At 37.6% G+C, this 21,798-nt stretch overlaps 1 protein-coding gene across 3 annotated transcripts in view; it reads left to right on the forward strand.

The window, feature by feature from the left end:
* BACH2 (BTB domain and CNC homolog 2) overlaps positions 1 to 21,798 on the forward strand; it is a 357,918-nt gene that overhangs the window by 232,276 nt on the left and 103,844 nt on the right. The gene's annotated exons all lie outside the window — the stretch shown is intronic.

Raw genomic sequence — 21,798 nt, forward strand, 5'->3', positions numbered from 1 at the left:
TTAAGTACCTAAGAATAAATCTAACCAAATTTGTGCAATACTTAAATAAATTTAAACTTTATTGTCTAATCTGCCTTATTCTAAGACCAATGGTTTTCAAATTTTTGGTCTCAGGACCCCTTTACATTTCTTTTTTTAAAATTTTTATTGGAGCATAGTTGATTTACAACGTTGTGTTACTTTCTGCTGTATGGCAAAGTAAATCAGTTATACATATACATATATCAGCTCTTTTTTTAGATTATTTTCCCATATAGGTCATTACAGAGTATTGAGTAGAGTTTCCTGTGCTATACAGTCCCCTTTATACTCTTAAAAATTGCTAAGAACCCCAAAGAGCTTTTGTTTATTTGGGTTTTATCCATATATACTTACCTTATTAAAAATTAAGACTGAACATTTAAAGTATTTATTAGCTAATTTAAAAATAAAAATAATAAGCCCACTTACACGTTAACATAAATAACATATCTTTACGAAAAAACTAAATCTTTCAAGACAAAAGCAATTGTGAGAAGAATGGCATTGCTTTATATTTTTCCAAATCTCTTAAATGTCTGGCATAATAGAAGACACTTCTATAAGATAGTTTGATTCTAATATATGTTTCAGTATTCAATCTGTTGTTATATGATGTTTTGGTTAAATTAGATGAAGAAAATTACACCTCACACAGATGCATAGTTGGGAAAGGATGGAATATTTTAATAGTCTTTTCAAACAATTGTGGATACTTTTCTTTGATACTGCATCAAAAGTTGACAAATGGTAACTTCCTAAAGGTTAGTTGCCATGCAGAATCTAAAACCATATCAATGAACTTTCATACTCCGTTACATTAAAATGCATTGGTCTGCTTTGCGTATTGAATGGATCTATTACCAAAGCATGATTTTTTAAGACCATGATTGGTTATTTGGAAAATATTGATTTACTGAGTTATACAGATCTTCAGAATGGTGACACGTTTCATTTTACAATGTCCAAAAAGTTCACATGTTAAAAGTACCACCAATCGCATCAGAAAAGTTTTTAAGTTTGGGGAAGCTGTCAAGGTCATAGTAGTAGATACACATTTTCAAAAAATCTGCTTTGTAGAAGCTTGAATTTTATCATTGGCAACAAATTCTGCCAGTTGTTTTCCTTGAAGTAACAGCTTACCTTTTTCATTTTCAAGAAAATATCAGCCAGATACCTAAATCTGAATAACCATAGTTTATCAGGCATTCTTTCGAGAAAAAATGTTGTTCCACGAAAGTTGTCATTCAACTTGTAACTCAGACAATCCCGCAGATATTTTTCCTTGAGACAACAATTGTACCTCAGTGTGCAACAAAAGTTCTTTATGCATATTTGTCACACAGAATGTTACAATGACGTGTACTCAAATGTTGAGATTTAATGTAAATTTAATGCAAATAATAATTCTTACTGCTTGATCAAGTACATTCTTAAGTGAAACTAGCATTTTGTTTTACTGTGCATGCCTGGTGGTGAAGAACTAATACAGTCAGGGCCACTGGCTGTGTCATGCTGAGGCACCAGCAGTTTTACCCACTGTTACATTTGCACCATCAATGCAAATGTCAACGTGTGAAAAAAACAAATAGCATCTTAGTATTATGAAAACAGTAGTGACTTCATTGACTTTCTGAAACGGTCTCAGGATCCCCAGGGGTTCCCGCAGACCACCGTGGAATCAGTTGCCATAGACCTTCATGTGGCTCTCTCCTTCATATCACTCAGACCTCAGTTTAAATGTCATGACCTCAGAGAGCCCTGTTCTACATAGCCCCCAGTGGCTCCCTAACATATCACCCTATTTTGCTTTTATCATAGCACTTATCACTATTTGATAGTGTACTGTTTATTTATTTATGTCTCCCCTGACTGGAATATAAGACCTGAGAATGTAGGGACCTTGTCTGTCATGTTCAATATAATAACGGTGTCTCCAAAACCTAAAATAGTATTTGGCACGGACAGAGTCAATAGATGTTTGAGGAGTGATTGAATCCCATTGAGATGGGACACAGGGAGTTGGGATTCTCATCATTTCTCACTCAGATGGCCTCATAGCTGTAAATAGCTCTTTTGCACTCACTCTGGATTCTGTGGATAATAACAGAAGGAACTTCTGAGTTCTGCAGTTTTACATGTATTAACTCAGTCCTCACGAGAACCCTGAAAGCTAGGTAATTATTTACCACTTTTTACAGAAAAAGCATTTGAAGGTCAACAAGAACTGTTTTAAATATAAAGATCTGATAAGTATTAGAGCCAAAAATTGAACTCGTATCCTTCAGCTTCCTCCCAGGTGAAACAGTAGCTCAATGGATGCCCATTAAGACATACTCATAAGAATCGCTCAGAGGGCCAAGGTTTCAAGAACTGGCTGCCAATGATGAGGCAGTAGTCATTCAGAAAGTGTGTTTGTTAGAGGGAATTTTTTAAATAATTAAAATTGAAACTCTGAAGTTATAACAAGTGAGCAGCAAATTTTCAAAATTAACTTCTTTGCACATTTTAGAAATGTTTACCTCAACCTTTAATTCCCAAGAAACCATTGTTTCTTCAGTCTTTGACCCCCAAGTTCATGATCTTTCATAGGAACTGTAGCAATGGCAGATGAGCATGGAGTTCTCGTGTTACGTTCGTACCAGAGATCTTTCCTTTGCCCTGCTTCCTGGCTGGAGCAAATGTACAATAACATGTGATAACATGCATGTCAGCATGAGGACTTAAGCCTGAACCTAATCTCAGCTATTATGTCTTTACTTCCTAGATTATGCCACAGAGAAGCTATGACTGAATATTTAGGGGCCACACAGAAGTCAGCAATGAACATGGAATATGAGTCAAGCCTCCTATTGTCTAGAGAGATGCTCTGTTTGCTTCAGGTTTTATGTGTAATCTTTAATACCAAGGAGAGACTTACCAAGAATCTTTCAAGGGAGCTCCTAGACTAGCCCATTAGACACCAAGAGGTATGGAACCTTTGACAATCAATTCCCTAAGATTGTGTTTGCTAGCCCAGAGAGCTATAACTTTTAAAAAATAAAGTGGAGTGCCAACATTCTCTCCAAGTTCTGCTTTTTAAAGGCTGCTTGTGAGAACTCAGGGCCGCTCACCTGCAGGGGTTAGTGGTGTGAATATAGTAGGCACTGGCAGGGACTTTCTTTTCCACCCATGTGAAAGTCCACAATTATCTATTAACTTAATTCACCCTCAATTAGAATATAAATACTCCTAGGAACGTCAGGAGAGGTTATAAGTCAGGTACAACTTTCTGAAAACTAATATGAGCTCTAAACACACAAAGGTGCTCAGCTTTACCAAGGAAACTGGAGGTGAGAAGAATAGAAGGGAAGGGAGAAATGATTTGTGAAAGTGGGGTGCAAAGTAAGAGATTCTGTCCAGCAGAAGAGCACTGATATCCAGAAGACAGCAGGAGGGAAGGGGGACTTCTCTGGAAGAGACTTTGCTCGCTTCAGGCATTCCTAGGGTAGACCATAGATGTGCCAGTATAGTTCTAGCTGACGCTAGATTCTCACCAGCAGTGGGAGAGGAACCTGTCTGTCTATACTGCAGGCCCTTCCCACTACCCCAGCCCCAGTAACTTCCTCAAAGCACCCAAAGAATAAAGATTTGTAAAAACAACAAGACCAGTTTGTCAAGGCCTGGGCTTGGCCTCACGCTAATGACTTGCTTGGTCTTGAGGTCACCTTTCCCTGAATTCTTGTAATTATCGTGTAAAAACCAATCACCTTGTCACGTGTAAAGCACAATAGGTGAAATATTTGCAAAGTGTACCAAGGGATGTTCTAATATGTTGTTTTCTTGAGTTTTTTAATCCAAATCCCTAGAGGGATGACTCACTCTTCTTGTGTACGTCCCCAGCAGCAACACAATGTCTGTAGTTTGTGATATAAGATTAACGTAGGTCAGGAAGCCTCTTTCAGACATGTGTCTCCCACTCCCAGTGCACGCCTGCCACGGCGAGTCACTCCTCTAGTGTGTTTAACATAAATTTCTCCTTTCCATGCTGTCTACTTATCTTGGGACTGTTTTTGATCCATTATAGGGTTCTTATTAACCTTTTTTTTTTTTTTTTGGTCTTCAGTATCTGTTGAGTTCCTGGCAGGGTTGAAGGAGTCTCTAGCTTCTGAAGTAGAAGCACCAAGCCATAAAAATGTAGGGCTGCTGGATGGACCTAGGGATTATCATACTAAATGAAGTAAGTCAGACAGAGAAAGACAGATATTACATGATATCACTTATATGTGGGATCTAAAAAATAATACAGATGAATCTATTTACAAAACAGAAACAGACTCACAGACATAGAAAACAAACTTATGCTTACCAAAAGGGAAAGAGAGGGGGGAGAGGGATAAATTAGGAGTATGGGATTAACAGATACACAGCACTATATATAAAATAGATAAACAACAAGAATCTACTGTATAGCACGGGGAACAATGTTCAGTATCTTGTAATAACCTATACTGGAAAATAATGTTTTATATATATATAAAAAAATTTCCTGGATTCATGAATGACTGAATCTTCCCATCTTTCCAAAGTTCCACATAACTTGGCTCTTCTTTGAGTCTGTTTCAAGGCACCCAGAAATCAATACAGTGATTTATGTAGTTTGAGCAGCTAAGAGTAGAGCATATATATATAACTGGATCACTTTGCTGTGATTCACCTGAAACTAACATAATATTGTATCAATAAATCAACTATACTCCAATTGTTTAAATGTAAAAAATAATTCTAAAAATTAAAAAAAAACTTTAATGTAGGACTGCCCCCAGACTGGCAGAACATAGGTGATGGCACAGACCATCTTTGCTTGGAGATGCTAATGGTCAGGGTCATATTTTCATGTTAATATTAAAAGGCTGTTACCTGATACCCACATTCTCTTGACTGCCATTAAAAATCATGCCTAAGCTCACTTGTAGTCCTAATTGGGAAGATTCTAGTATTTCTGATCAGTCCATTTCTGAATGTCCATAAAGTAGATCTTTTTCACAAGGGCATCTCTCTAGGTCAGTGGAGAAAATATTTGAAAGAGTCTATTGAATCTACTCTCCAGCAGCCTCCTCTACAGTACCTTCTCTGTTGATATCATTCATAGGGCCACCCAGAAAAGTCTGGTGTTTTTCTACTTTGCTGCTTAGAAATTTGAAAATAGCTACTATGTCTTCTTATTGGAAGGAGGTACACCAGATTTCATCTTTGTATACCTAGCATCAGGCTTAAGAAAGAAAACATAGTTAGGGATCTACAAATATTAGTTGACTCTTCCTTGCAAATTTTAGTTGATCTTCCTCACCCCATTCTCTTAAATAACTCCTACTTTATCATTTAGAATTCAGTTCTGGCATTGTCATTGCTGGGAAGGGTCCCATCTGTGCTTGATGGCATGCTGAAGTACCCCTGCAACAGCCTTTTGGCATGGTATCTATCTGCCTGGTCATCCACTGTATTATACGTTCAAAGGATTATTTGTGCTGTGACCCAGCACCTAGCTGAGTGGCTGGCATTGGTTAAACTCACTAAACATTTCCTGGATGCATGAATGACTGAATCTTCCCATCTTTCCAAAGTTCAAAGTAACTTGGCTCTTCTTTGAGTCTATTTCAAGGCACCCAGAAATCAACACAGTGATTTATGTAGTTTGATCAGCTAAGAGTAGAGGAGACTAGCTCTCACCAGCAGTTAACAATAATTCTAGAACAAAGCTTTATCTCTTTGGGACCTAGATAGGACACTTGAGAAAGCACAAGATAATGAGATTTTATTTTGGGTCTTTATTTCCTATTTTGAGGATTACACAGAGATAGGAAGAATATTTGTGATCACAGCGGGGCAGGGGAGCAGATATAAACAAGGTGTTGATGATTTTTAAGTGCAGAAAGCCTGGAACAGGATGGGATGAATGGAGATCAGGAAAGTCAAAAGAAGCTGCAGACTTTAAATGCCAGTTTTTAATGCCTCATGATTAAAAAGCAAAATAGCAAGAGATAGACAAAACTCTGCCTACTTAAAAAGAAATATTAGAAAGTATGCAAAAGAAATTTTCTTTTGAGTATAAGATACTCTTATAGAGTATAAGATATCTCTTATATCCCCACCCTTTTTCGTAGTTTTAAATATGATTATACTCCTCTGAGCCTGAGAAGCTATTGGTTTGGGGTAGTATATTTGAAGTAACCGAAAGAGTTTGGTGGACCCACTGACCTGCTTTTGACTTCTGAGAAATACAGCTTCACTATCTCAAATTCTACAAAACTTAGCCTGGGTTTATGGCAAAGATTACTGTATCTTAGTCGTGGAAGGTTGCCTGCCTGTTTCTTCAGTAGACATGTTGCGCATAAAGGGTGTCTACAGATGTTGGATTTGTGATCTTTTCTCCCCTTTCTAATTTGAAATACATTTTGTACATCTGTTAATCTCTTTTCTTTCCGGAAGGACTCACTCTTATTGATTCCAGCCTGTACCTCATGCTATGACAGGGCGCTCACCCACAGAGGTGCTTAGTTCCCAAGCAGCCTGTAGAAGGTTGACACACCTTACCCACCTGCTGAGCAATGGAAACTTGTTCCAGAGGGTTCTATGATCCACTTTGTCCCCAAGTAATTTGAGATACAGGCTGTATTTCCTTGAGAGTGCAAGGAAAAAAATCAGAATTGGCCACCTAGACAGGGAGGAAATTTCACCTGTGCACTCTCATCCCTCTGTGTATTATTTCTTTGTCCAATTTCTGTAGAGTCAGATTAGATGACCCTATTAACAGGTGCCTTCCTGCACACAAACTTACTTATTCATTCATTCAACCCATATGAGCTTACTCCCTGGGTGATCTCACCCAGTACTGTGGCTTTTAAATACCATCTCCACCCTAACACCTCTCAAATTTATATCTCTAAAATCAACCCTGCCCTGAATCTCAACCTCTGTGTTCAGCTGCTTATAGAATATCTCCATAGGGCTGTCTAATAGTGCTGTCCGCATACTTAGCACATCCAAAAGCAAACCTTGTTCTCCACTCACCCGCCACACCTGATCCTGCCCTGAGGTTTCCCATTTCAGTAAATGACACCCCCCATTCATCTGGTCACTTAAGCTGAAATCCTTGAAAGCATCCTTAACTCATTCTCTCACATCCCACATCAATCCACTAGCAAGTCCCATCATCTCTACCTTCCAAATATATGCCAGGTCCAGCCACTTGTCACCGCTTCTCCTGCTCCCTCTCTAGACTAATCCGTCATCCTTGCTCACCTCGGCTGCTGCAAGAGCCCCCCAGCATGCTTCCAGTCTGACGGCACAACAACCCACTTCCCACAGAGAAGCCCAAGGCATCTTTTAAAAATAAAAATCAGATTCTCTCACTTGCCTACTTTGGCTTCCCATAGCACTTAGAATAAAACCCAGACTCCCGCCCTGAATGCACACCTTTCACTGCCCTGACTACCTCGACAGCCTTCTGGCCACATCTTCCAGGCTCTGGGTAGCTGTTTACTCTGTCAGGCAGGCTCTTCTCCCAGATACCTGCATAGTTTCTCACTTCATTTAGAGTCTGCATCAGTGAGACCTTCCGTGACCACACTGTCTAAAGCAGGACCTCTGTTCTCAACCTTCCATTCTCTTGCCTTGCCTTATTTATTTCTCTTTAGCACATTTGATCAGGAATCTATTTATCTGTCTGTATATTGCCATCTCCCCCAATAGAACATAAGCTCCTTGACAGTACGACTTTGCTGGGTTCCTGGCTGTCTCCTCAGGCACCTAGAACAACACATGACATCATGTACTGTATGTGGGGGGCGGATATACGGTCAGTATTGATTGAGCGAGTGAAAACATGTACTGAGTAGCCAACTCTGTTTCAGGCATTATGCTACGGGAAAGAAAAAAGAAAAAAAGTATGGTTTCTGCCCTTGAGGGACTTTCTCTGCGTGGCAGACAGACACATGAGCGATTCTGTGTTAGTGATACGACTGGGGAGCTGGGGAAGCTTGAGCAAGAATCTCTCAACTGTGCCTGCAGGAGTCGGGAAGTAACCAGAGGAACTGACATTTGAGATTATTCTTGAAGGATGAGCAGGTGTTTGCCAGAGAAGAGTGGGAAGGGCACGTGATGTGTGGATACTGCACATACAACAGCGTAGAGCTACGATAGGACAAAGATCTTGAATATGACCAACTGATGGGAGAGTTGTATGAGATGAGTTTGGATCATGAGCTTCCAGGGAGCAATAATGTATTTCAATCCCAGCCCCCAATTTATCATATTAATAGAATTTATAAAAGCTCATTTGATCATCTTCATAGATGCTGCAAAGATATTGATGTAATTCAACATCCATTTTTCATTTAAAAAACACTTTATAGGGACTTCTCTGGTGGCGCAGTGGTTAAGAATCCACCTGCCAATGCAGGGGGCACGGGTTCGAGCCCTGGTCTGGGAAGATCCCACATGCCGCGGAGCAACTAAGCCCGTGCGCCACAACTACTGAGCCCACGCTCCACAACTACTGGAGCACGCGCACCTAGAGCCTGTGCTCCGCAACAAGAGAAACCACCTCAATGAGAAGCACACGCGCCACAATGAAGAGTAGCCCCCCTTGCCGCTGCTAGGGAAAGCCCACACGCAGCAACAAAGACCCAACGCAGCCAAAAATAAATAAAATTAAAAAAAGAAACACTTTATAAAATAAGAAATGGTGGTATCTCCTTAACGTGATGAAATATACGTATCACCAAAAATTGAGCATCGTGCTTGAGAAGGAAACACTAGAAGCCATGTCATGTCAGAAAGAATGAAGACAAGGGTGCTTAACATTATACATTGTCCTGAATGTACTAGCCAATGCAGTACTAGAGAAAGAAGTTAAAAACATAGAAAGTCAAAAGGAAGAGGTCGAACTATATTTGTAATTTGCAGGTGATGTGCCTGTATACTTGGATTGTATGCTTGTTTCTATGAATCAACTGGAAAATTGTTACAAACAACAGAACTCAGTAAAGGTGGCTGAGTACCAATTTATTATGTAAAAATGACATTCTTCATATACAAGATCAACAGCTAGTTAGAAGATATAATGGTAGAAAAAAAGAAAAATCCAAATATAAATGTAAATATACACATAAATACATTATGCACATAAACACAGGTATTGAGCTTCACAAAGAATCTGTAAGATATAAATCTTTATTCATATAAATAAGTGAAACTTTTTTAATTCCCCCAAGATGCAGAGGAGTAAAAGAAAAGATGTAAATAAGTGGAAAGGCAATCCGTGTTCTTGTATAGAAAATCTAAACATCACAGATTTAACACAATCCAAGTGAAAATAACAACAGAACTGTTTGTAACCAAACAAGCTGATGCTGAAGTTCATGTGGGAAAAAAATGTTTTTAATTAGGAATAGTCTAGAATAAAAAAAAAAAGAAAACAATGAGAGAAAATTGCTTTTTAGATATTAAAATATATTACAAATATATTTATATATTTGAGTTGGAGCATTAAATAGATAGGTCCATGATGGAGTATGGGGTCCAGGAATAATCTCAAATACATCTGAAAATTTAGTTTACATTAAAGAAGCCATCTCAGATCAGTGCAGTTAAACTGTACTGTCCAATAAATGGTGCTGGGATGACAATAATAGCTGTCTGGAAAAAATGAAGTTTATTGATAGCTAATATTTTATACCAAGATGAATTCTAAATGAATCAAAGACTTACATTAAGAAAAAAACCTAGAGGACTTCCCTGGTGGCGCAGTGGTTAAGAATCCACCTGCCAATGCGGGGGACATGGGTTTGATCCCTGGTCTGGGAAGATCCCACATGCCACGGAGCAACTAAACCTGTGCACCACAACTACTGAGCCTGCGCTCTAGAGCCTGCGAGCCACAACTACTGAGCCTGCGTGACTGAAGCCCACACGCCTAGAGCCTGTGCTCCGCAACAAGAGAAGCCACCACAAGGAGAAGCCCGCACACCACAACAAAGAGTAGCCCCTGCAAGCAACAACTAGAGAAAGCCCGCACGCAGCAACGAAGACCCAATGCAGCCAAAAATAAATAAATAAATAAATTTATTAAAAAAAAAACAAAAAACCTAAAAGTACTAAAAGAATTTAGGGGGAGATTGTTTATATTCACAGGTGGAAAAAGCCTTTCGATGAATGATATAAAAACTAAAAGCCATAAAAGGAAAACCATAAAATTAATCCAATTACATTAAAATGAAAAATTTCTGAGGGGCAAACACCACTGTATACAAAGGCGAATGACAAGTGACAAACTGGGAAAAATATTTTGTAACTCATGCAAGAGAAAGGGCAGATTTCTCTAATATGTAAAGAGCCTCTACAAGACACTAAGAAAAAAAGACCATCAATGCAATAGGAAAAAAATAGGTTATTAACAGAGAATTTTTGGAAGAGGGCATATAAGTAGCTGCTTATAAACATATTAAATATATCCAGCTTTGTTTATAAAAAATGAATGCAAATTAAAACTATAATGAGATACTATTTTTACCTACCAAACAGGCAGATTTTTTTTTTTTTACAGTTTGATAACACAATCTATTAGCAAGACTATGGAGAAAGAGGTACTCTTGCACATTGCTGGCAGGAGTTTAAATTGGTACAATCTAAATGGAGAACAATTTGGCAATATCAAAACTACAAAAGCTGGGACTTCTCTGATGGTCCAGTGGTAAAGAATCCACCTTGCAATGCAAGGGACACGGGTTCGATCCCTGGTCAGGGAACTAAGATCCCACATGCCATGGGGCATCTAAGCCTGCCAGCCACAACTACTGAACTCACGCTCTTCAACTAGAGCTCACGTGCAACAAACTATAGAGCCCACGCACCCTGGAGCCCTCATACCACAACTAGAGAAGAGAAAAACCCACATGCCACAACTAGAGAGAAGTCCTCACGCCTCAACGAAGAGCCCATGTGCCGCAATGAAAGATCCCGCATGCCTCAACAACAACAACAAAAAGATCCCGCGTGCTGCAACTAAGACCCCACGCAGCCAAAAATAAATTAAATAAATAAATAAATAATAAGTAAATCTTAAAAAAAAAAAAACTACAAAAGCTTATATCCTTTTAATGCTTATATTCCCATCAGCCATAGGGAAAATATATGGATGTGCAAAATTACAAGGTTATACATTGCAGCCTTGTTTATAATAACACAAGACTGACAACAAGCTAAATGGCTATAAATAGAGAATTGGTTATATACATTATACTATATTCTTATAGTTGAATTCTATGTAACCAAAAAGCGAGGATGAGGAAGCTTTTATGTGTTGGTATGGGATGAAGCCCAAGATATATTTTTAAGTGAAAGAGCAAGGTACCTAATAGTGGTATAATACGTTAGGTTTTGTGTAAAAAAGGAGAAAGAGGGTATCTATAAATGTATATATCTTTGCTTAAATAGGCATAAAATTCTTCTAGAAGGATCTACAGTTAACATGAGTTGCCTCTAAGAAATGGAACTGTGTGATTGGGAAGCAGGGAGGGGAGATTTTGAAAACTTGCCCTGTATACCATTTGTACCTTTTGAAATTTGAACCAACTGAAACAAACCAAAAATAATTTAATGCTATTTTTAAAATCGTCTTCAGAAGAAACCAGTGTTACATACAACATGGATGAATCCCACAAACATAAGAAGCAAAAGAAGCCAGACACACACCCCCCCAAAAAAGTAGTATATTTTCCCAAATATTTAAAGTTAAAAAGGAGACAAAACTAATCTATGGTGGAGGAAGTTAAAATGGCGGTCATCTTGGTGGAGATAGTGAATGGGACAAGGCATGAAGGAGACTTCTGGGTGTGGTCATGTTCTTGATCTGGGTGGTGTTTACACGGGTCTGTTCACTTGAAAAAAATTCATTGGAGTGTCCTCTTATGGTTGATACACTTCTCTGCATGTGAATTATGCTTCCGTTTTTTAAAAATTACCAAAAAGAAAAAAAAAAATCTTTAGGATTGTATTAGTTTCCGAAGGCTGCTGTAACAAAATACCACAAACTGGTTAGCTTAAAACAACAGAAATTTATTGTCTCACAGTTCCGGTTGCTACAAGTTCAAATTCAAGGTGTCTACAGGGCCATGTTCCCTCTGAAACCTGTAGAGGAGGATCCACCCTTGCCTCTTCCTAGTTTCTGTTGGTGGCCAGCAATCCTTGACATTCCTTGGCTTCTGGAAGCACCACTGTAATCTCTGCCTCCATCTTCACGTGGTGTTCTCTTCTACCTTCCCATGGAGTTCCTTTTATAAAAACACCAATCATAGTAACTTACGGGCCCACCCTACCCCAGTGTGACCTCATCTTAACTATTTACCATCTGCAATGACCCTATTTTCAAATAAGGTCACATTTTCAGGTATTGGAGGTTAGGGCATCAACTTTTTTTTTTTTTGAGGGGACACAATCAATCCGTAACAAGAGTTAATGAAGAATTTTTAAAGAGCATTGGAGTTTCTATAAAATATTATAATCCCATTTTAGTGACTGATTTGTGAAGTGTGCCATTGTTGAGCTCTTGCAGAACGAAGTGACCGAATGCTTTGTCTGCTAAGGGTGTCTCTCCTTGGCAATCATTCAGCTGCTGAAGGGAAAAAAGAAAAAAGGCCTAATCCACTCACTACCCACAGTTAGGTGAAAAGAAATAAACAAGGACGTTTGGGGCTCCTTTGGCAGCCTCCTTCCTGGTTTTACAGTTCTATAAAACGAGGGGCTGTATCCTTATAGGCTAGGGCTTGGCACACGGTGACCATCCATCTTTCATCATAGAGCAGGAACATCGGTCTGGAGATGGGCATTTTATTTATTTATTTATTTATTTATTTATTTTTGTAACATCTTTATTGGAGTATAATTGCTTTACAATGGTGTGTTAGTTTCTGCTGTATAACAAAGTGAATCAGCTATATGCATACGTATATCCCCGTATCTCCTCCCTCTTGCATCTCCTTCCCACCCTTCCTATCCCACCCCTCTAGGTGGTCACAGAGCACAGAGCTGATGGAGATTGGCATTTTAAAAAAGACTCTTCATTTTTCAGATTTACTCCAAGGATCCTACAGAGCCCTTGTTTTTCGCTGGGCATGGGTATGGGTTTTATTTTTCTGTTGAAGAGTCAGCAAGTTTCCAAATGAGTAACAGACCCAGGGTGTGGTGTGTGGCTTCCCTTTTGGCTGTAAGTCCAAATCGCCCTTCAGATATAATTAATCCCACAGTTCTCACCACCATTGAAGTTATTTTCCAGATTTAACGGAATGATTATTTTGTTGTTACTGGCTTTCAGTGTGTGTGGCTTGTTGTAAGTGCTCAAGAAGTGTTTGTTGACCGAAAGAAGGAAAACAGAACAACATTTAGCCACTTAACTGTCAAAGGAGGCCTTTAATAGTTTTCAAAATTCAACTATTCTAGGACAGGCAAAATTAGTCTATGTTAGAAAAACATTAGAGCCGTGGTTGCCTTTGGCAGACGTGGTGGGGGATTAACTGGGATGTGGAATCTTTCTGGGGTGATGATTATGTTCTGGAGCTTGATAAGGTTCAGATTACACAGTTATCTACATTTATCAAAACTCAGTGAGTGTGAAATGATTTGTACATTTCGTTGTATGTAAATTATACCTCAGTTTTTCAGAAGAGAAAAACTGTAAACAAATCTTGAACTCCAGCAAATGATATGCCTGTTAAAATATTTAGGGGAAGGTGTGCCGATGTGTGCAATTTACTTCGATATGCACTCAGATGGATTGATAGACGGATAGAGGAATGGGTATAGCTGGGTAGATTTGTAATGCAATGAGCATAATAAAATGTTAACTGTCACATCTAGATGTGGGTATATAGGTGTTCAGTGTAAAATTCTTTATACTCTTAACACTCTTCCTCTACCCACCCCCAATCTTATACTTCTCACCCTTGTGGAAATTAACTGTAAAGAAAAGGGCTGAGTTTTGGAACAAAAAAAAATTGTCTCCGTATTCTTCCCCATGACCCTCCTCCTCCTGAATTTTCTTTAATACAATACAGTAGAAACCTGGGAGTCAGAAACACATGGGTTCTCCTGTGTCTGTTCCTGAATGGTTCTGTGGTCTGGAGTAAATCACTTTGATTTACTCAAGACTTACTAGATTTCCACAGTTGTAAAAGGAGCAAATTCAATCAAAGGATCTACAAGTCCCTTCTAGCACTAGAATGAAACAGCTTTTTTTTTTTTTTTTTGCCATGTCTCCTTGTAGCATCTTTTGGGGGGGTCGGCTGTAATGAAATCTTGAAGCCAGACCCTGGCATACTCTAGAAGGAGGAACTCCCTTTCCCAACAAGACACACAAAAGACTCTGCTAGGAGCTCATTTAAATGATGCTTAAGATTTTAGTCCCAGCAAATTTTCCATCTATTCCTCCGTATGAGCCAGACTTGAAATTAGTCGAATATTTAAGGCATTCAGGAGAGGAAAGCCACAATGTCTTACGGTACATCTCTTCCAAAAATATCAGTGAAAGCAGAGAAGAAAGTGATTTTTCTATGTGTAGATCTGTATGTTTTGTTTACTTGGGCTTCTCCCCAGGTGAAAATTTCATTTAAATATTGTGTATGGGAAGAGGCTATCAATTACTAGCCAGGTATTTTCCTCAAGGACTGAAAGCAGAACAGAGTAAGTATTCCTAGTGGGATGTGTCTATTTTCATTCTCAGGGTATAATAGAACTACAAGGCAAGAGCAGTTTGGTGTGTCACGATATATAAACAACCCAGAGAGGATAATTTGATAAACTTTGTATGTCTTCATGTGCTACTTACTCAACTATATTACCAAAGACAGAGACTCAGCTTTCATTATGTGGGTTCCTTGGCAGGTCTAACTACCTGAGGGGTAATTATACAGACATTTTTTTCATAGTCATGCCAGATGTAAATTATATACCAAATGTAGTTGTCTCCATGTTGTATCTTTTCTGTAGCTTATGTTTCTGTGTTTGCATATTTTGGCACATATACCTATGTATTTTCTCTCTTCAATTAACTATAAACCGAATGAGTAGTGGGACTACTTAAATAATGAAAGAGGCTAATTATCAAGGACTTGACTTTACTAGTGTACTCAGGTTGGAAATGTTTTGGTGAGGAGAGCATGGGCAAGCCATCTGATTTGGTCCATTATTATACTTTCAATTATCTTTGGTGCTCAAAGAGAGACATTAATATAGCTGAGGATGACATAGCAAATTACCACAGCTCTCTAACCTTTTAAATTGCTAACACTGTTATAATCTGTAATTATAGAAATCAGTGTGAGGATTGTGGCACTGCATAATTATCTTTCCTGATACTTTATTGCTGAATGAATTATTAATCAGAATCAGTCTTGTATAGTATTTGCAGCAACTTTGAAGAATAATGTATAATTAAATTTCATTATTCCTATTTTTGTGCTAATGTTTTATGATGTTGTAATTGATAATTAATAGGCCAAAAATTCACCCAATACTTGGGAGTTTCAGGTGGCTGGAAAATGTTCAGTGTGCCGAGTTCATTAACTAAGTAATGATCGTTCTGTAAAGACCACAGAGTCTAGTCCAATCTGTATGAAAAATCTTTTGAAATTGTTATATTAACCATTAAGCGTTTCATGTTTCCTTAAAATAAAGCAATAACTGTGAGCACATACAAATAAATAAGAAATCTTAATAGATTTCAAATCTGGTCAATTTTGAGTAATCAGATGTTGATTACGAATATCAGGCTAATACTCTAGATTCAGTTGGTGTGCTTTTCTATGTATCAATTTCCATTCTGATTAAACAACCAGCAGACTTCGTATAACCACAGTTTCAAAAAGAATAGCGCTGTAGCCTAAAAAGCCATTTCCCTCTGTCTTTGAAGAGTATAACCCACATCTTTATAGATAAAGTCTGGTCTAATCTTTTCCAGTTGTCCAAACTACTAAATGGTTTTCCTCCGCACAGACACAGAGAATTTAAAATCTGAAAGGATTATGAACTTTTCCTTGACTGGCGTTCTAAGTGAGAATTCCCGGTGTGAGTCTCTTTTGGTATCCTTTGCAACCTAGGTAACCAGCCAAAGCTCAGAATCCAAGAATGTCTTTCACTCAGCCTGAGTTCTATTGAAAAGAAACATCTTTGGGCATTTTATGTGAACTTCTGCTGTGCCATTTTATTTGATTTTTTTAAAAAGAAGGTGATGCTTTTTCCTGGTTTTCAAGTGTCTCTTTTAGAAACATGCAAGTTTTTTTTTTAAATGGGTGGACATCTTTTTCCTTTTCAAAGAATTTTGAAGGCATTGTGGTAGGGAACTTTACAGTGTGTATGCTATTCTTTTTTGTAAGGAATTAATCCCAATCTTTATTTATTTATTTATTTATTTATTTATTTATGTATGTATGTATGTATGTATGTATTTTCACACACACACACTGTATTTTATTTTTACAAGAGATAAATAGACTGACACCAAGCATTGTACATGGATGACCACAACAAAAGCAACAATGATTGCAATTACCAAACATGAAACACACTCATACTATGTCATAATATTGACATTTAGTCCAGTAATCCTCTACTGTAACAGCTCCTTTACTTTGCAGTGAAAATTGATTTGTATATTCTTTGCCTCTGAGTCCTTGTTGGATTTTTTTTTTTTTAATTCAAACAGAAAGTCACAAAAATTATACTCATCCTCATCAGTTCACTCAGTCCCACGTAATTAATTTTTTTTTTCATCTTGATCTTTTGTTAGCACTTTTGTGAGTTCAACAGTTTTTCCTTAGAGTTCTGAAAATGCTTATTCATTCAGCTCAGCAGTACAGTCAGTTACCAGAAACCTGTACTTGTCAGAGTCTTTTCCATGAATTTCTTGAAGATGAAACCCTTTTATAGGAACATATTTGCAAAAGCATCAGAGTACACCCAGAACTGTCTGTAAATGACAAAAGACTTAAAAATGACCACGGTTATAGATTTGATGAAAGTTCGTAATAATGCAGTTGACAAGAAAATTAGTTATTTCTGAGATATACATTTTAAAGTAATAACTAGGATTATGACTTATAACATTATACCAGAACATATAAGATTTTTAGAAATTTCATGTAATGTCTGAAACATTTATATTAACATATTTCCATACAAATAACCCAATGAAAGTTTAGTATTAGTTGTTTTGTTTGTTTTTTTTTTTATACTGTAAGTTCTTATTAGGCATCAATTTTATACACATCAGTGTATACATGTCAATCCCAATCGCCCAATTCAGCACACCACCACCCCCACCCCACCGCAGTTTTCCCCCCTTGGTGTCCATATGTCTGTTCTCTACATCTGTGTCTCAACTTCTGCCCTGCAAACTGGCTCATCTGTACCATTTTTCTAGGTTCCACATACATGTGTTAATATATGATATTTGTTTTTCTCTTTCTGACTTACTTCACTCTGTATGACAGTCTCTAGATCCATCCACGTCTCAACAAATGACTCAATTTCGTTCCTTTTAATGGCTGAGTAATATTCCATTGTATATATGTACCACATCTTCTTTATCCATTCGTCTGTTGATGGGCATTTAGGTTGCTTCCATGACCTGGCTATTGTAAATAGTGCTGCAATGAACATTTGGGTGCATGTGTCTTTTTGAATTATGGTTTTCTCTGGGTATATGCCCAGTAGTGGGATTGCTGGGTCATATGGTAATTCTATTTTTAGTTTTTTAAGGAACCTCCATATTGTTCTCCATAGTGGCTGTATCAATTTACATTCCCACCAACAGTGCAAGAGGGTTCCCTTTTCTCCACACCCTTTCTAGCATTTGTTGTTTGTAGATTTTCTGATGATGCCCATTCTAACTGGTGTGAGGTGATACCTCATTGTAGTTTTGATTTGCATTTCTCTAATAATTAGTGATGTTGAGCATCTTTTCATGTGCTTCTTGGCCATCTGTATGTCTTCTTTGGAGAAATGTCTATTTAGGTCTTCTGCCCATTTTTGGATTGGGGTGTTTGTTTCTTTAATATTGAGCTGAATGAGCTGTTTATATATTTTGGAGGTTAATTCCTTTGTCCGTTGATTCGTTTGCAAATATTTTCTCCCATTCTGAGGGTTGTCTTTTCGTCTTGTTTATGGTTTCCTTTGCTGTGCAAAAGCTTTTAAGTTTCATTAGGTCCCATTTGTTTATTTTTGTTTTTATTTCCATTACTCTAGGAGGTGGGTCAAAAAAGATCTTGCTGTGATTTATGTCAAAGAGTGTTCTTCCTATGTTTTCCTCTAAGAGTTTTATAATGTCCAGTCTTACATTTAGGTCTCTAATCCATTTTGAGTTTATTTTTGTGTATGGTGTTAGGGAGTATTCTAATTTCATTCTTTTACATGTAGCTGTCCAGTTTTCCCAGCACCACTTATTGAAGAGACCGTCTTTTCTCCATTGTATATCTTTGCCTCCTTTGTCATAGATTAGTTGACCATAGGTGCGTGGGTTTATCTCTGGGCTTTCTATCCTGTTCCATTGATCTATGTTTCTGTTTTTGTGCCAGTACCATATTGTCTTGATTACTGTAGCTTTGTAGTATAGTCTGAAGTCAGGGAGTCTGATTCCTCCAGCTCCGTTTTTTTCCCTCAAGACTGCTTTGGCTATTCAGGGTCTTTTGTGTCTCCATACAAATTTTAAGATGATTTGTTCTAGCTCCATAAAAAAATGCCATTGGTAATTTGATAGGGATTGCATTGAATCTGTAGATTGCTTTGGGTAGTAGAGTCATTTTCACAATGTTGATTCTTCCAATCCAAGAATATGGTATATCTCTCCATCTGTTGGTATCATCTTTAATTTCTTTCACCAGTGTCTTATAGTTTTCTGCATACAGGTCTTTTCTCTCCCTAGGTAGGTTTATTCCTAGGTATTTTATTCTTTTTGCTGCAATGGTAAATGGGAGTGTTTCCATAATTTCTCTTTCAGATTTTTCATCATTAGTGTATAGGAATGCAAGAGATTTCTGTGCATTAATTTTGTATCCTGCAACTTTACCATATTCATTAATTAGCTCTAGCAGTTTTCTGGTGGCAGTTTTAGGATTCTCTATGTATAGTATCATGTCATCTGCAAACAGTGACAGTTTTACTTCTTCTTTTCCAATTTGTATTCCTTTTATTTCTTTTTCTTCTCTGATTGCCATGGCTAGGACTTCCAGAACTATGTTGAATATTAGTGGTGAGAGTGGACATCCTTGTCTCGTTCCTGATCTTAGAGGAAATGCTTTCAGTTTTTCACCGTTGAGAATGATGTTTGCTGTGGGTTTGTCATATATGGCCTTTATTATGTTGAGGTAGGTTCCCTCTATGCCCACTTTCTGGGGAGTTTTTATCATAAATGGGTGTTGAATTTTGTCAAAGGCTTTTTCTGCATCTATTGAGATGATCATATGGTTTTTATTCTTCTATTTGTTAATATGGTGTATCACATTGATTGATTTGCGTATATTGAAGAATCCTTGCATCCCTGGGATAAATCCCACTTGATCGTGGTGTATGATCCTTTTACTGTGTTGTTGGATTCTGTTTGCTAGTATTTTGTTGAGGATTTTTGCATCTATATTCATGAGTGATATTGGTCTGTAATTTTCTTTTTTGGTAGTGTCTTTGTCTGGTTTTGGTATCAGGGTGCTGGTGGCCTCATAGAATGAGTTTGGGAGTGTTCCTTCCTCTGCAATTTTTTGGAAGAGTTTGAGAAGGATAGGTGTTAGCTCTTCTCTAAATGTTTCATAGAATTCACCAGTGAAGCCCTCTGGTCCTGGACTTTTGTTTGTTGGAAGATTTTTAATCACAGTTTCAATTTCATTACTTGTGATTGGTCTGTTCATATTTTCTGTTTCTTCCTGGTTCAGTCTTGGAAGGTTATACCTTTCTAAGAATTTGTCCATTTCTTCCAGGTTGTCCATTTTATTGGCATAAAGTTGCTTGTAGTAGTCTCTTAGGATGCTTTGTATTTCTGCAGTGTCTGTTGTAACTTCTCCTTTTTCATTTCTGATTTTATTGATTTGAGTCCTCTCCCTCTTTTTCTTGATGAGTCTGGCTAATGGCTTATCAATTTTGTTTATCTTCTCAAAGAATCATCTTTTAGTTTTATTGATCTTTGCTATTGTTTTCTTTGTTTCTATTTCATTTATTTCCACTCTGATCTTTATGATTTCTTTCCTTCTGCTAACTTTGTGTTTTGTTTGTTCTTCTTTCTCTAGTTTCTTTAGGTATAAGGTTAGATTGTTTACTTGAGATTTTTCTTGTTTCTTTAGGTAGGCTTGTATAGCTATAAACTTCCCTCTTAGAACTGCTTTTGCTGCATCCCATAGGTTTTGGGTCGTCGTGTTTTCATTGTCATTTGTCTCTAGGTATTTTTTGATTTCCTCTTTGATTTCTTCAGTGATCTCTTGGCTATTTAGTAACGTATTGTTTAGCCTCCATGTGTTTGTGTTTTTTACGTTTTTTCCCCTGTAATTCATTTCTAATCTCATAGCGTTGTGGTCAGAAAAGATGCTTGATATGATTTCAATTTTCTTAAATTTACTGAGGCTTGATTTGTGACCCAAGATGTGATCTATCCTGGAGAATGTTCCGTGCGCACTTGAGAAGAACGTGTGATCTGCTGTTTTTGGATGGAATGTCCTATAAATATCAATTAAATCTATCTGGTCTATTGTGTCATTTAAAGCTTCTGTTTCCTTATTTATTTTCATTTTGGATGATCTGTCCATTGGTGTAAGTGAGGTGTTAAAGTCCCCCACTATTATTGTGTTACTGTCAATTTCCTCTTTTATAGCTGTTAGCAGTTGCCTTATGTATTGAGGTGCTCCTATGTTGGGTGCATATATATTTATAATTGTTATATCTTCTTCTTGGATTGATCCCTTGATCATTATGTAGTGTCCTTCCTTGTCTCTTGTAACATTCTTTATTTTAAAGTCCATTTTATCTGATATGAGTATAGCTACTCCAGCTTTCTTTTGATTTCCATTTGCATGGAATATCTTTTTCCATCCCCTCACTTTCAGTCTGTATGTGTCCGTAGGTCTAAAGTGGGTCTCTTGTAGACAGCATATATATGGGTCTTGGTTTTGTATCCATTCAGCAAGCCTGTGTCTTTTGGTTGGAGCATTTAATCCATTCACGTTTAAGGTAATTATCGATATGTATGTTCCTATGACCATTTTCTTAATTGTTTTGGGTTTGTTTTTGTAGGTCCTTTTCTTCTCTTGTGTTTCCCACTTAGAGAAGTTCCTTTAGCATTTGTTGTAGAGCTGGTTTGGTGGTGCTGAATTCTCTTAGCTTTTGCTTGTCTGTAAAGCTTTTGATTTCTCCATCAAATCTAAATGAGATCCTTGCCGGGTAGAGTAATCTTGGTTGTAGGTTCTTCCCTTTCATCACTTTAAGTATATCATGCCACTCCCTTCTGGCTTGTAGAGTTTCTGCTGAGAAATCAGCTGTTAACCTTATGGGAGTTCCCTTGTATGTTATTTGTTGTTTTTCCCTTGCTGCTTTCAATAATTTTTCTTTGTCTTTAATTTTTGCCACTTTGATTACTATGTGTCTTGGCGTGTTTCTCCTTGGGTTTATCCTGTATGGGACTCTCTGCGCTTCCTGGACTTGGGTGGCTATTTCCTTTCCCATGTTAGGGAAGTTTTCGACTATAATCTCTTCAAATATTTTCTCTGGTCCTTT

The sequence above is a fragment of the Balaenoptera borealis genome (assembly GCF_965194805.1).
Source record: "Balaenoptera borealis genome assembly, chromosome: 9".
NCBI classification, from domain to species: domain Eukaryota; kingdom Metazoa; phylum Chordata; class Mammalia; order Artiodactyla; family Balaenopteridae; genus Balaenoptera; species Balaenoptera borealis.